This window comes from Pan paniscus, chromosome 16 (assembly GCF_029289425.2).
Source record: "Pan paniscus chromosome 16, NHGRI_mPanPan1-v2.0_pri, whole genome shotgun sequence".
Lineage (NCBI taxonomy): Eukaryota > Metazoa > Chordata > Mammalia > Primates > Hominidae > Pan > Pan paniscus.
This window is the reverse complement of record NC_073265.2, coordinates 81183993-81199470: the sequence shown is the minus strand read 5'-3', so window position 1 is coordinate 81199470 and position 15478 is coordinate 81183993. Positions and strand designations below refer to the sequence as shown.

The window sequence follows — 15478 nt, the reverse complement described above, 5'->3', positions numbered from 1 at the left end:
TCCGCACTACAGTGCAGATATTGGTGATAGTTCGGCCAGGATGTATCTGAAGAATAAATATAAACATTTGATTCTAGGCTGATTTATTCCTCTGAAAAACAAACACACCACAAATGATAAATCAGAAACACAATGTCCTGACTCCTTTAAAAGCCCCGAGCCTGTTATTTAGAAATGATTAGGTGCTCTATAGACTGATTTCACGTGAACTCAGAAAATAATCATTTGAAAGAACAGTTTTTCAATTTACAAATTTGATGTAGTTGGTTGCCTCATGTAACCCCCGAGTTCTCTCTCTTTCATGGTTTTCACTGATTTCATACTTAATGTTTGTTATTACAATGGAAACATTTGGCCAGATACAATCTAGAGACTTTGCATGGCTTTTAATGAGAAGAAGCATACCTTAAATCTATGTGAATAAGGCTTTCAGAAGTGTTTGCAAGGCCTGAACATTTCCAAAGCACTATACCCAATCCTCATGCCCTTGACCTTAAGGGCTAGAGATGCACTAGAATTGGGAGAACCAATGAGGGCAGACCTCATCAGAGAGGCCGTTTTCAGGAGCAGAATCAGGTCAGACAGTTTAGACTTGGGGTCAACAATCCAAATGGACTAGCCAATGTGTACAGCCAAATAAGATGCAAGTTAGCAATGGGGAAAATTCAAAGGACAATATTGGGCAAGGGAGACTAAAGTGTGCCATTCTTAAGGGTAAGTGTCTAGAAGGGCTGCTTTCTCTGTCCTTTGGTGGCTCGTGTGGGTACGCTGGGAGTTGTTTAAAGGAGAAGTTGGAGAGAGACCATTTAGGATTGTTGTTATTTAAAAAAAAAAAAAATGCTGTGGCTGGGTGTGGTGGCTCCTGCCTGTAATCTCAGCACTTTGGGAGGCTGAGGCAGGAGGATTTCTTGTGCTCAGGACTTCAAGACCAGTCTGGGCAACATAGGGGGATACATAAAATAAAATAAAAATAAAAACAAATAAAAATAAATAAAATAAAATAAAATAAAATAAAAAATAAAAATAAACATAAATTTAAAAACTAAACTAAACTAAAATAAAATAATAAAATAAAATAAAATAAAATTTAAAAAAATAAAAAAAATAAATAAATAAAATAAAATAACCAGGTGTGGTGGCATGCATCTCTTGTCCCAGCTACTCGGGAGGCTGAGGTGGGGAGGTCAAGGTTGCAATGAACTGTGATCACGCCACTGCACTCCAGCCTGCGTGACAGAGTGAGACCCTGTCTCAAAATAAAAAATAAGAATGCTGTGAATTCTTTGCCACTCCTTCTCGTACCTTGTGAGTCACTTGTAACTAATCCAATGCGGCAGAGATGAGTTTTAAGGCTAGGTTAGAATAGGACAGGGGGTACAGCTTCTACCTTGTTTACTAAATCATTAGCTCTAGAACCCTAAACTACCCTGTAGGAAACTTGACTTCCCAGGAACAGCCATGCTGGGAGGGAGCCCACACCACATGGAGAAGCCACATATAAGAGCTCTGGTCAGTATCCCCGGGTGGCATCAACCACTGAACACGTGAGTGAGTTCATCTTGAAGTAATTCCGGTGCCCAGCATTTGAGTCACCAACTGCCATTGCATCTTTTCAGCTAAGGTTCCAGATCTCATAGAACAGAGATAAACTGTCCCCATTGTGCCCTGATCATAATAAAATGGTTGTTTTATGATTGTATGTTTTGGAATTCAAACCAGAGTAGAGGCATTAATAGACCCACTGGATAGATGAATATATACTAAGTATGGAGATAGCCCAGTTTATTCATTGACCTCTAAGTTCACGTTAAGTTTTAAATCAGTATTCTGAATTTCTCAAATATGTCTCCCTATCTAGGAAAGGCAACAAAGGTTTCAGTGGATCTTTTAAGCTATGGTATAAAATCCCTGCTAGAAATAATAGAGCAAGCTAATCTGAAGTTCCTAAGTGAAATGCCTGCTTTAAATGCCAGGGAAAGTTTGGCTAAATCCACAATCACATGGAAAAGGCAAAAAGGAAAGTAAGGCATGTAGATGTTTACCGTATAACTCTTTGTACCTCTTCGTATGTCAGAAATAATTTATAATTCACTGTTTTTTTTTAAGTGGAAGAGATTTGATAAAATCTATAAGACAGTGTGTGTATATGTGTGTGTGCACACATGTGCATGGGTGTTCATAAATTCACTGTATCACATCCTGCAAATAAAAATAAAGTTTAGGTCATGGAGCCAAGACATTAAAGCTGGAAACATAAAAGGCAAATAAAATCTGCGTTCAGTTGGACTATGCAGGGGCTTCTGATCTGTTTCCTCAAACTCATTGAAATAAGACTCACTTACTTTTATGGGCCACCAGAGATATGATACCTGGCTGAGCCTGCCAGGCTTAAGCTGATGTTTTGCAGCAATCTTTACCAGGGTGCTTTTGCACTTCATAGATGATAAACTTCAGCATTTCAACATTTTATGGGTTTGGGCAAAGGTGAATAGGTATACACAAAGTTACAGCAAAAGAAATATAATTGACCAGGTGTAAGTTACTGAATTTAGAGCAATTGTCGACGGCCCTTGAGAATGCCTTGCAATTAATGAATCAGCTCTACCTACTACAAGGAACAACTAAGCCTCAGCGCAGCCCCACACAAAACAGATCAATTGGAGTGTGGGCTGGTGATGGATGCTGAAGCAGATCAGCAGAGAGGGAAGTAAAAGGTTATGAATGGTGGAGAAAACCAAGATCAAGTCAAGATTAAATATCATTTCAACTACCATGACCATAAATTCATTGATTCCTTAGTAAAAAAGATTGATATTCAACTACCAATGATCATGTCTGTCATTTATCCTTTGTAATTTTCTGCTTGAAAAACATTTTCATGGTGAAGGGGTCATCATTCTCAACCCACATTTTGGTTTTCTTTATCAAACTCAAGGGCTAAAGCTATGCTTTTAGGTCTGTTTACAGAAAGGCACCTGAATCAAGTAGACCACACATATCTGTGTAGGCAGTTAAAAGTAACAGGGATAGACTTAACGTATAGTCTTACCAGGAAGATTGGAGAACTGGGTTTGAAAAGTGGGCAGAAAGTCATGTTGCCAGGACCACAGCCCAAATAATGGCTTAGAACTATTCCAATGAGAACATCACTGCTTACAGTGAGCACTGGTCACCAGATACTACAGCTGACATTTCTGTCCCTGGTGCCGCAATAAGCCAGGTGTTTCTGCTACCAGTTTAGCCCTGTGGAAGGATTTTCCAGTGTCCTTCTTATTTGCAGTACAGTCCTCCGGGTCAAGTCTGAGCAGATGCATCTGATTGGTCAAACCTAGGTTATGTGTATCTGATTGGCTAACCTTGTGTCAGGTGCCTAGGCCTCACTTCAAGAGATCCTGGGAAAGTTGTTATCTGGAGTTGTCAGTTTCTATTTCCCACCAAGATGAAAAAGGTAGGGAATTACTTAAATATAGGAATGGAATATGGATGCTTCATGGACAAAGAATGACAGATACGTATTAAAAGTGCCAATTACGTGATAATTTTGGTTAGACACTTTACATACATTTTCTTATTAATTTTTACAACAACCCCTAGTAATAGTGAATATTATATTAATTAAGTCTCAGTGTGTATGTGTGACCAATATTTAGATGAGAGAATTAATGTTTGGAGAGTTGAAATAACTTTTCAAGGTTATACATGAAATGAAAATGCAAACCTAGGTCTGTTAGTCTACAAAGTATCTACAGAAAACGGCTGCCTGAAAAATGAGGATTCCTCTTTGTAGCATATCTAGGGGACCAGCAAATTCATTCTGAGCCTAGGTAAGCCTAAAGTTTATAGGATATAATTTTATGGAGAGTCCAAAGAATGTGTTCTGCAGTAACAAATTTATTTCTCCTCCAGTATTTTTAATTGATGAATTATGCAAATAAAAATTATGAGGACCAAAGTGGTTCTGGAGATTGACTTAAGTGATTTATACCAGATTAATGCTCTGGAAAAATATGCTTGGCAGGGAAATTAGCCCAGGCTCCTCGTGTGATGGAGATCAAAATCACCCATTTTCTTGAGGAAGGTACTTATTACAGGATTTCACATTTCCCTCACAAACAGTTAGTACATCACACATGCTGTTAAATAATGTGGACCCACTGACTTTATTACCAAGTTACGTTCGCATGCTCAAAACAGTAAATCTAGAGCCATGACAACAGGGCACTGGGACCTACTGCCAAGCTTGAGGCAGGCGAGTCCACCTTCCATAGATGCCAACTGACAAGCCCTTCTACTTGGGACTCCAACCACCATTTCATGTTGGAAGTGTCACCTTCAGAAACTAACCCTCAGTAAGCCCATGAGGCTTCCCTTCAGGGAGTTAGGATGTCATATGTAAATGAAGGGTAGTCTTATGATAAAATCCTAGAACCTCTGAGTTGGAAAGACCTTCAAGAGTACTTACTTCCCTGGTATACAGTGAATTACTCTGTACCCGGGGTTTGGGCTGTTTCTATGTGAGAGAAATTTGGTTCCATTTAATTCATTCTCACCCAAAGGAGGTCAGAGAGTGAAAGAAGGTGGTATATCATGTCTGGTAAAGAAAATCTGAGGCACACCTGTGGGCCTTCATCCCAGGAGCCCTAGCAAAGGTCTTCCCCTTCTCCTTTCCACAAACACACTTGACCCTTCACATAATGCCTTCAATGATACTCCATAATGTTCAAGGCCTCCTAAAGCCTAAACTGTAGACGTTCCTCCTAAAAACAGGAATGTATTTTCACAGTTGTGGAGCCAAGTCCATGACCAAGGTGCTGGCAAATTCAGTTTCTGGTGAGGGTTCTTGTCTTGGCTTGCTGACAGCTGCCTTCTCACTGTGTTGTCACCTGGCCTTTCCCTGGTCCCTGCCCATGGAGAAAGAGCAAGAACTCTGTAGCTCTCTTCTTCTTTTTTAAGAGATAGAGTCTCACTCTGTTGCCCAAACTGGAGTGCACTGGTGTGTTCATAGGATCATAGCTTACTGTAGACTCCCACTCCTGGCTAGAGGGATTCTCCCCATCAGCCTCCCAAGTAGCTTAGACTACAGGCATGACCCACCATGCCTGGCTAATTTTTTAATTTTTTTTATAGAGATAGGGGTCGCGCTTTTTGGCCAGGCTGGTCTCGAACTCCTGTCCTCAAGTGATCCCCCAACCTCCCGAGCAATCCTCCAACCTCCTGAAGTGCTGGGATTATAGGCATGAGCCACTTCACCCAGCTCTAGCTTTCTTCTTATAAGAAGACTAATCTTTTGGATCAAGTTTTCACCCCATGACTTCATTTGACCTTAATTACTTACTTACAGGGTCCATCTCCAAATACAGCCACACTGCGGATTTGAGAGCCAGCATATAAATTTGAGAGGGACACAAACATTCAGTCCATTAACACAGTGGCAAGGAAGTTGGGGTAGTTTTTCATCACATCTTTCCCTGGTTAAGTGAAGTTCACCCCAGACCGTAGCATAGGCTGAGCACACTTGGCAGCCAGAGAACACCCTGAAGCACAGACACAGGAAGCTGAGGAAACTTCAGCAGGCAAATTCCAGGGTGGGTCTTGGAGATACAGGCTGGTCATGATGGCATTTGCTGAGGGCTGTGAGTAAAACTGGCTGACATCTGCTTGCTGTGTGGTCCATAGGCCTCAGTAACTAGGCTTGCGTCCTAAGCCCCTGGGCACAGCCCTGGGCAAGAGTGCTCAGATCCTCCTAGTGTTTTGCATGCCACTGGCCCTGCATTGCCAAGTGAGTGGCTGTTAGCCCTCCAATAATGTGTTATAGTCAGTGAAACCAGCCAAGGAGACCCTAAAGGAAATAAAGCTTTACATACAAAGAAATGAAATATGCCATGTGCTTTACATTTTTAGGACCTTATAAGAATTCATGAGTTGGAAGGACAGCCTAGAAAACACCTTGTCCAGCTGCCATTCGATGCCATTCTTTCTCCAAATACATACTACCATATGCTTGTTAGGTAACTTCCTAAATAGCAACCAGGACACCTAATTATGCACTGTCTTCTTAAAAGACTCCCAGGAAAGAATGCATCAGATTCCCTTGTCTTAGTGAGCCTAGCAGTCTGGAAGCTCTTCCTTTTGTTCAAAGTCTTTTATACTTTTAAGTCATCTATTGCTATTTACATTATCAACAATCAAACTAGCCTCTATGTACGTGTAGCAATTTTTATTTGCATGGTACAAACATAGCCTCTTTGGAACCAGAATGGAATAGAGCTTCATTTGTATTGCAAAACTTGCAGAAGAAGGAAAAAAAAGAATGAATATCTATTTAGTATCTGACTGTCATCATAGCAGCTAATACTTTCATGGTGCTCATCAAGTCCAAGACATGTTCCAAGAGCTTTATGTATTTAAACCTTATGAAAACACCATGCAGTAGGTAATATTAGTTCCACATTTTGCAGATAAAAAACTGAAGCCCAGAGAAGTTAAGTGCCTTTTCCACAGGCACACAGCTGTCCATGGGGGAGTAGAATGTAGTCCAAGTAAGCTGGCTCCCTGGGCCATAGTCTTAACCAGGAGGGTGCCCTCCTTTTACATAAGCAATCATGTTGTCTTAAGGTGGTGGGGTGGTCAGGGAACTTTTCAAAGAGCCATAGAGAGTAAGGGATGAAACAGCTCCCTCCCAGATTTTCTTGTCTGTAAGTCCTTTCCACCGTACAACCTAAGGTCATAACCAGGTGACCCTTTATGCTAGAAACAAGTTTGCTTCTTTCATCTTTTGTGTGATATTTTCCTGAGAGATTTTCATGGGTATCTGTTGGGTGGGAAAACTCTATCTATTCAATTTTTATGTATTTTTATATTATAATTCAGTTTACAGAGGATTTGACATGGCTAATTTTCAGTATATTTTGTTTCACAACTCAGACTTTTGGATCTTCTCAACCTAGTCATACAGAGAGAAAGAGGTGGTAGATTACTAAAACTAGCTTAAAGGAGGTAAATTTAGGACAAATAAATATAAAGATGATATGGAGCTCGTTCTCTCAAGATGGTGAAAATGTAAATAGGTTCAAAGATGGCTGAGATAAATTTGTAAATGACAGTCCTTAAAGATCTTATTAAGGAAAATTGAATGTAGCAGAAATATACTTCTATCCTATTTATGGAATTTTTTTCTAGTTTGTACATTTTCTCATTTCAGCATTTTTGGAATGGCTCTTCTTTGCCTCCTACCAGTTTCTTAGTGAGAGTGGGGGATGCTCTTGGCCTCCTGGTTTTACTGTTGTAGCTAGCAGAGTTCTGAATGAGAGTCTAACACCATAAGCAAGGGTGCCCTGCATACTGGAAGAGTGGACCCCACTTACATGGTGTATGCTGAGGCTCCCATCTGGTGAAACATTTCAATTCTATAGTAAACACTCGGGGCCAACGCAGTAGCTCAAAAATGTAGTTCTCACTGCAATTTGTATGCTAGCAGGAATAACACAGAGTCACTTTAGCAAAAATTGATGCATTACTCAGGTAAGAGAAACAAAAAGTGCATATCAAGGGATTCTTTAGGATTGTAAGGACTCTTGGAGTGCATGAAGGCCAATCCTTTTATTTTACAGATGGGGATACTGAGGCCCAGTGTTCCTGTCATCTATTACTGTAACAAACTATCATCGAATTCAAATGCTTAAGACAGCAACAATTGAAGCTTTGCGTACAGAGAAATGTTTTGTTACACTTGACCCTTGAACAACAAGACGGTGAGGGGCATCAACCTCCATCTCAGTTATAAATCCACAAATACTTTTGACTCCCTCAAAATTTAACCACTAATATCACACTGTTGACCAGAAGCCTTACCGATAACATAGTCGATGAATACATGTATTCAGTATGTTATATGTATTATATACCACATTCTTACAATAAAATAAGCTAGAGAAAAGGTTATTAAGAAAATCATAAGGAAGAGAAAATATATTTACTATTAAGTGGAAGTGATCATTATAAAAGTCTTCAACCTCAATGTCTTCACATTGAGTAGGCTGAGGAGGGGGAGGAAGTAGAAGAGTTGGTCTTGCTGTGGCAGGGGTGTCAGAGGCACAAGAAAATCCATGTAAGTGTAGACCTGAGCAATTACAACCCATGTTGTAAGGGTCAGCTGTATATTATACAATTTTGTGACTCATGAATTTGGACAGGGCTCAGTTTGGTGGTTCATTTCCTTCATATGGTGATGCCTGTAATCACTAGCTATTATTTGGCCAGAGAAGGAGCCTTTCATCTCCCTAGACTTCAAACTAGGTCACCCCTATTTAGCTACAGAGAATCTCTTCCAAGGTGGGTGGGTCATTTGGAGAATTCCAGATTGCTCTCCAAAGATGTTTGCCAATGACCTTCCTAGGCTATGTCATGGAATACGTGATGACAGGGTATCAAGGAGCATTTTCCTTGTCTTCCATATCCTCCAAGGTCTTGCATCAAGTTCTTCCTCGCTTCTCAGGTCAACATCTATTAGTTATTAGCTGTTCGCTTTTATTATTATTTTCCCACCCTTCCCCATGTGGCTTCTCTCATTCTTGGTGGATGAATGGCCCAACTCTCCCTGAAGCATTTGCCTTTCCTGGTATGTGGCCATGTCAGAAGGAAGCAAGGAGCATTAGGGCTTGGGACTGAGTGAGCTGGAGCCCTACCATTCATGCTAGCAGCTCTGAGGTGTGCAGTTCCCAACATCATAGCTTCTATCTTCTGCTAAACAGTAAAGAAAAGAAGGGGTATCAAGTGCTGAGGGAAAACAGCAGCCTGGGCTATCATTATTTTTGGACAAACCAGCTGTTCTGATGAATGATATCTAGCATGAATCCGGGCCCAGGTGCCTCTCAGTCCTTCTTGGAGTTTTTCTCTCACCTCCTTCCAATGATAAAATGTGAGAGAACATAGCCCTATAAATTATTTTCCAATGCAGATATTATACAAAGCATGTCAATAAGCAACCACTTTATTCCTTAATTCCAAGTGGCTATGAGCTTCATTTTCAATTTACTCTTCCATAACCGTGTTTTTATTTTCCATCTCCTCTCCCCCAAATCTGCAGGGGAACCGAAGGAAGCATCTGTAAGGACCAGCTGTACAAATGGGTGCCTGTTCAATGGGATTGCTTGTCTAAACTGTGAAATAGAATAATTGATTGAAATCGAGAGTTACTTTTGGCTAAGGATTTGTCTAAAACACCAAAAGCAATGGCAACAAAAGCCAAAATTGACAAATGGGATCTAATTAAACTAAAGAGCTTCTGCACAGCAAAGGAAACTACCATCAGAGTGAACAGGCAACCTACAGAATGGGAGAAAATTTTTGCAATCTGCTCATCTGACAAAGGGCTAATATCCAGAATCTACAATGAACTCAAACAAATTTACAAGAAAAAAACAAACAACCCCATCAACAAGTGGGCAAAGTACATGAACAGACATTTCTCAAAAGAAGACATTTATGCAGCCAACAGACACATGAAAAAATGCTCATCATCACTGGCCATCAGAGAAAAGCAAATCAAAACCACAATGAGATACCATCTCACACCAGTTAGAATGGTGATCATTAAAAAGTCAGGAAACAACAGGTGCTGGAGAGGATGTGGAGAAATAGGAACACTTTTACACTGTTGGTGGGACTGTAAACTAGTTCAACCATTGTGGAAGACAACGTGGCAATTCCTCAAGGATCTAGAACTAGAAATACCATTTGACCCAGCCATCCCATTATAAATCATGCTGCTACAAAGACACATGCACACATATCTTTATTGCAGCACTATTCACAATAGCAAAGACTTGGAACCAACCCAAATGTCCATCAATGATAGACTGGATTAAGAAAATGTGGCACATATACACCATGGAATACTATGCAGCCATAAAAAATGATGAGTTCATGTCCCTTGTAGGGACATGGATGAAGCTGGAAACCATCATTCTCAGCAAACTATCACAAGGACAGAAAACCAAACACCGCATGTTCTCACTCATAGGTAGGAATTGAACAATGAGGACCCTTGGACACAGGAAGGGGAACATCACACACCAGGGCCTGTTGTGGGGTGGGGGGCAGGGGGAGGGATAGCATTAGGAGATATATCTAATGTAAATGACAAGTTAATGGGTGCAGCACACCAACATGGCACATGTTTACATACATAACAAACCTGCACGTTGTGCACAAGTACCCTAGAACTTAAAGTATAATTCAAGAACTATATAATATACAACCAGAAAAAAAAATCAGAATGAGATAACAAAGAGCTAAAATTATTTAAATAGAAAAAAGAAAAATAATTTAATTACTAAATGACACAAATAAAATATAAATCAAGAAAAAGAGAAACAAAACAATGAAAAATAAAATTAAAGACATAACTTGAATTTTAATTATAATAACAATTGTAAAAGTATAATATGGAAAATTTTGTATTAAGAATAAATGTAAAAACCTGGACAAAAAAAAAAAAAGAAATCAAGAGTTACTTATGGGAACTCTCATGGGCTTGGCATTAAGCTAGTCTGAGTTAAAATTCTAGCTCTGCAACTTATTTACCGTGTAAGCTTCAGTAATTTTAAAACCTTTTGTACTTCAATTTTCTCATCTGCCAAGTGAGCATATCAATACCTACAGTCATATGGTAATATTAAGGACTGAAATAGACAGCAAATTTGAACTAGATGATAATATTAAGGACTGAACTAGATGGCATCGTGGGCATTCAGTAAATCAAAGTGCCCTTTCTTCAGGGAATAGCTCTGTGAGTAAACACGACATGTAGACATTTAAGGGGATTTTTTTTGAAGAGACGCCTAAAAAATGTGAGATCATAACAAATGTCATTTTTAGCATTCCAAATTTTAAACACTGTGCTAGACTCGGTGGAAACAATATGAAAACCCAAGTTCCAAGTCCTCAAGTAGTGGGAGTGGGGTAAGGAATGAAGTGAAGGTCTGTGAAACAACCACAACACAAGATCACAATCTTTAGAAGGGCATACAGATGTATTGAGGGAGCTTAGAACTTCAGTGCTGAGGTGCAGTGAAATCCTTTCACAACAGCACCAGCTGAGTTGCATAATGTCACAACGGGGCTCACCTTGAGCTCTGTGGGAGTTTTAATTTGACTTTGAATTTTGGTCATCCATCAGAGGAAATCAATGCTCTAGAAGAACTTTTTTTAAGGCAAGAAAAGTAAAATTCTCAAAAACTCAGAAATCATGAGGAATTCAGATTTTTTTTTTTTTTTTTTTTTTGCCTGTTTGGAGGCAAACAATTAGAAATTTGGGGAAATTTAAAACGTATTAAAAGTAATGGCAAAAACTGCAATTACTTTTGCACCAACCAAATATATAATGTGCTTTTAAAGGTTGACTAAGAACTTACAAATATATACTTTTTGTGAAAAAGATTGTTTTCTATTTTAAAATTTTGACATAATTTCAGACTTTGAGAAGAGTTGCAAAAATAGTGCTTAGAATTTCTATATACTCCTTACCTTGGTTCCTCAAGTATTAACATCTTAACACCTTTGCTTGATTCTCACTGTGTCTATGTGTGTGTGTCTGTGTGTGTATGTCTTAGTATCTACTCAATTTTTTTTTCTGGGAAGTTTGAGAAAAAGTAGAATTATACTCTATACCTCTAGGTACCTCAATGTGTATTTCCTAAAAACAACAATATTCTCTAACATGATTATCAAAATCAGAAACTTAACTTTGATAGAGTCCATATTAGCTAATCTACAAATATTAAAACTTCTGCTATTGTCCCACTAATGTCCTATATAGCAAAATAAAAGCTTTTCTGGTTGAGGATCCAGTTCAGAATCATACGCTACATTTACATATGGTATCTCTTTATGCTTCTTTAATCCAAAATGGTCTCTAGTCTTTATCTTTCATGATTGACAATTTTGAACAATATACAAGTATTTTGTGGAATTTCCCTCAATCTGGCTTTGTCTAATGCTTCCTTGTGTTTAGATTCACCATATGCCCTTTTGTCAGGACTATCATGGAAGTGGTCTGTGACCTTCCTAGTGCATGATATCAGGAGGCACATGATGATGATTTCTCTCATTATTGGTGCTATAGACTGAATATTTGTACCCACCCTCAAATTCACATGTTGAAATCCTAACTCCAAGGTGATGGTATTAGGAGGTAGGTCTTCTGGGAATTCATTAGGTCATGAAGATGGAGTCCTCATGAATGGGATTAGTACCCTCATAAAAGAGACTCCAGGAAGCTCCCTCACCCTTCCACCATGTGAGGACACAACAAGAAGGTGCCAACTATGAAGCAGGAAGTGGGCACTCGCCAGACACCAAATCTGCTGGTGTCTTAATCTTGGACTTCCCAGCCTCCAGAACTGCAAGATATACATTTCTTTTGTTTATAAGCCATTCAGTCTATGCTGTTCTGTTAAGCATCCTGAACAAAGACAATTAGTGCTACTAACTTTGATCAATAGTTTAAGGTAACATCTTGCAAGATTCTCCACCTGAAAGTTGTTGTTTTCCTTGTAATTATCAGGTGTCTTGTGAGGAGACACTTAGAGACGAGGTACCTGTGCCCTTTCTCATCATACTTTTGTCCACAAGTTTTAGCATCCTTGATGATTGTCTAAAATACTTATTACTATAGTGGTTGCCAAATGGGAATATTGTAATTCCATCATTTCTTCTGCATTTAGTTGGAATACTTCCATGAGAAAGCATTTTATTTCTGCAACATTAGTTTACTTACACATTTATCTCAATGAGGACTCATGGGTTATTATTTTATTCTATGGGTTACTCTACTTATTTATTTTGTTGCTCAAATTGTTCCACGTTTGATTAGTGGAAGCCCCTCCAATGTAGCTGCTGTGTCCTTTTAACTAGATTCTCATTTTCTATTATTTTTGCCCTGGAATCAGCTGTTTCCCCAAGGAGCTCTGCATTTTATTAAAAATAAGCTATGTGTTGCTAAACTTTAAGGAATTAAACATCTTACTGATTATATTATTTTGCAAGAATTGGAGAAAATTTTGATAATAGGAAAAATAGACATTTTGCTGAAACTAATCATTACATTTCATATTCATATTTTGTTTTCTCCACAGTGCAAACTAGATACAGGAAACACTTCTTTGTCATAATTTCCTTAAGGAAGATAGATGCTGTGGAATGAAGAATGAGCAGAGACCTCGGCTAGCTAAGTACAACTTTTTGTCCAGTGGGATTTATCTACACGGCCTTGCTTTTAGAGTTACCACTTCTTGGGCTAATTCTAAGGCACCTCATTTTTTTCCAGTTTAATAACACTTACAAAGGGAAGATTTGCCCAAAGTGAGATAAGCTTCTCTCCTCTTACTCTAACCTCTATCCTGCCATCCAGTAAGGATCTGTACTTTTTTCTGTGATGCAGAACAAACATACAGGCTGGAATAAGGTGGGGAGCAGGGACTATGAAAGGATCTGGGTCCCATCACTCCTACAAAATGTTATCAGACCCCTTCCATAAGTGAAGTGAGACACTTCTGTGTGCCACTGAAAAAATACAGAAGTTGGAGATACCAGGTTTCAAGCACCTGTATACCGTCATATTTAATTCTCACATCAACTCAGACAGGTATTTTGATTATTTTGGAATATACAGAAAAGTCAAATGAATTTTACAGCCAACCCTATATACCAACCATTTAGATTTATTATACCATTGACATCTTGTGTGATCACATATTGATCAATCGGTCTATCCCTCTGTCCATGTATTGGTCCATCTTGTTTGTGGGATGCATTTCAGGTAAACTGAGACATGAGCACACTCCCAAAGATGATTCTATAGCCTAGTTTCACCAAAGAGGATGTTCAGCCACCATATGTTCCTCATTGAGATACACAGATATTAAATGGTAGAGACAAAATGTGAATCCAGGTTTGCTTAACTTGGAAGCCCATGTTCTTCCTTCTTAATCCTGGGGCGTCCTTTTAGAAAATGTTGCATTTTAATCAAAACCACAATGAGATACCATCTCACATCAGTCAGAATGACCATTATTAAGAAGTCAAAACATAACAGGTGCTGGTTCAACCTAATGGTAAATTAGTTCAACCTTTGTGGAAAACAGTGTGGTGATTCCTCAAAGACCTAAAAATAGAACTACCATTGGACGCAGCAATCCCATCACTGGGTATATACCCAGAGGAATAGAAATCGTTCTCTCATAAAGATACATGCACGTGTATGTCCAGTGCAGCATTATTCACAATACCAAAGAGATGGAATCAACCTAAATGCCTATCAGTGGTAGACTGGATAAAGAAATTGCGGTACATACACATGATGGAATACTATGCAGTCATAAAAAAGAACAAGATCACGTCCTTTGTGGCAACATGGATAGGGCTGGAGGCCGTTATCCTTAACAAACTAATGCAGGAACAGAAAACCCAGTACCACATGTTTTCACTTAAAATTGGGAGCTAAATGATGAGAACACATAGACATATAAAGGGGGATAACCATATACTGGGTCCTATCGGAGGGTGGAGGGTAGGAGGAGGGAGAGGATAAAGAAAAAAACAAACTAATGGGTACTAGGCTTACTACCTGGGTGACAATCTGTACAACCACCCCCATGACATGCATGGGTTTACCTCTATAACAAACCTGCACATGTACCCCTGAACTTAAAGAAGGGTGGGTGTGTTGGCTCACGCCTGTAATCCCAGCACTTTGGGAGGCCGAGGCAGGTGGAGCACCTGAGGTCAGCAGTTCGACACCAGCTTGGCCAATATGGTGAAACCCCGTCTCCACTAAAAATACAAAAATTATCCAGGTGTGGTGGTGCACGCCTGTACTCCCAGCTACTTGGGAGGCTGAGGCAGGAGAAGTGCTTTAACCTGGGAGGCAGAGGTTGCAGTGAGCCAAGATGGCGCCATTGCAGTCCAGCCTAGGCAACACAGCGAGACTCCATCTCAAAAAAATAAGTAAATAAAAAGAAAACAAAAGTTTACTTAAAAGGAAAAAAATGTTGCATTTCATAAGGGGAGATGTCTTTGTGGTCTGTGCTCTTTCCTGGCTTTCAATAGCATCTTGCCCCATTGTGAGTAATCCCGTATCTTCTGCTTCTGATTCCGTCACCACCATGCGCACCACAGCAGGATGGCATCTGATTTAGGTCACTTAAACTTGTACCAAGTTTTGTCTTTGAAAATTATTCTATTTTCATTTGGATTTTGAAGCTAGCTGTCTCTTAAGAATTTGGATTGTTTCACATATGCCTTCCCTCCTTCCATTTTAAAGTAGTTTCTGACACCACAAAGCAGGTGCAAAGATTTATTTTGCATAGTGTCTCAGGGCTGCGGGGAACAGAGGTTTCTGCCCATCCTTGATGTTAATCTGTCCCTAGGCCTGGCCTGGAAGGATAGCCTGCTCTCGCCAGTTTCCAGTGCTGGGATA

General features: G+C 39.4%; 1 long non-coding RNA gene across 1 annotated transcript; it reads left to right on the top strand.

The window, feature by feature from the left end:
- The first annotated feature begins 3372 nt into the window (after positions 1–3372).
- Positions 3373–13946, top strand: LOC134729117 (uncharacterized). Its single transcript, XR_010109997.1, has 4 exons — positions 3373–3448; positions 7611–7751; positions 9086–10021; positions 13137–13946. It is a non-coding gene; the product is annotated as an uncharacterized LOC134729117 (long non-coding RNA).
- Positions 13947–15478: the final 1532 nt, after the last annotated feature.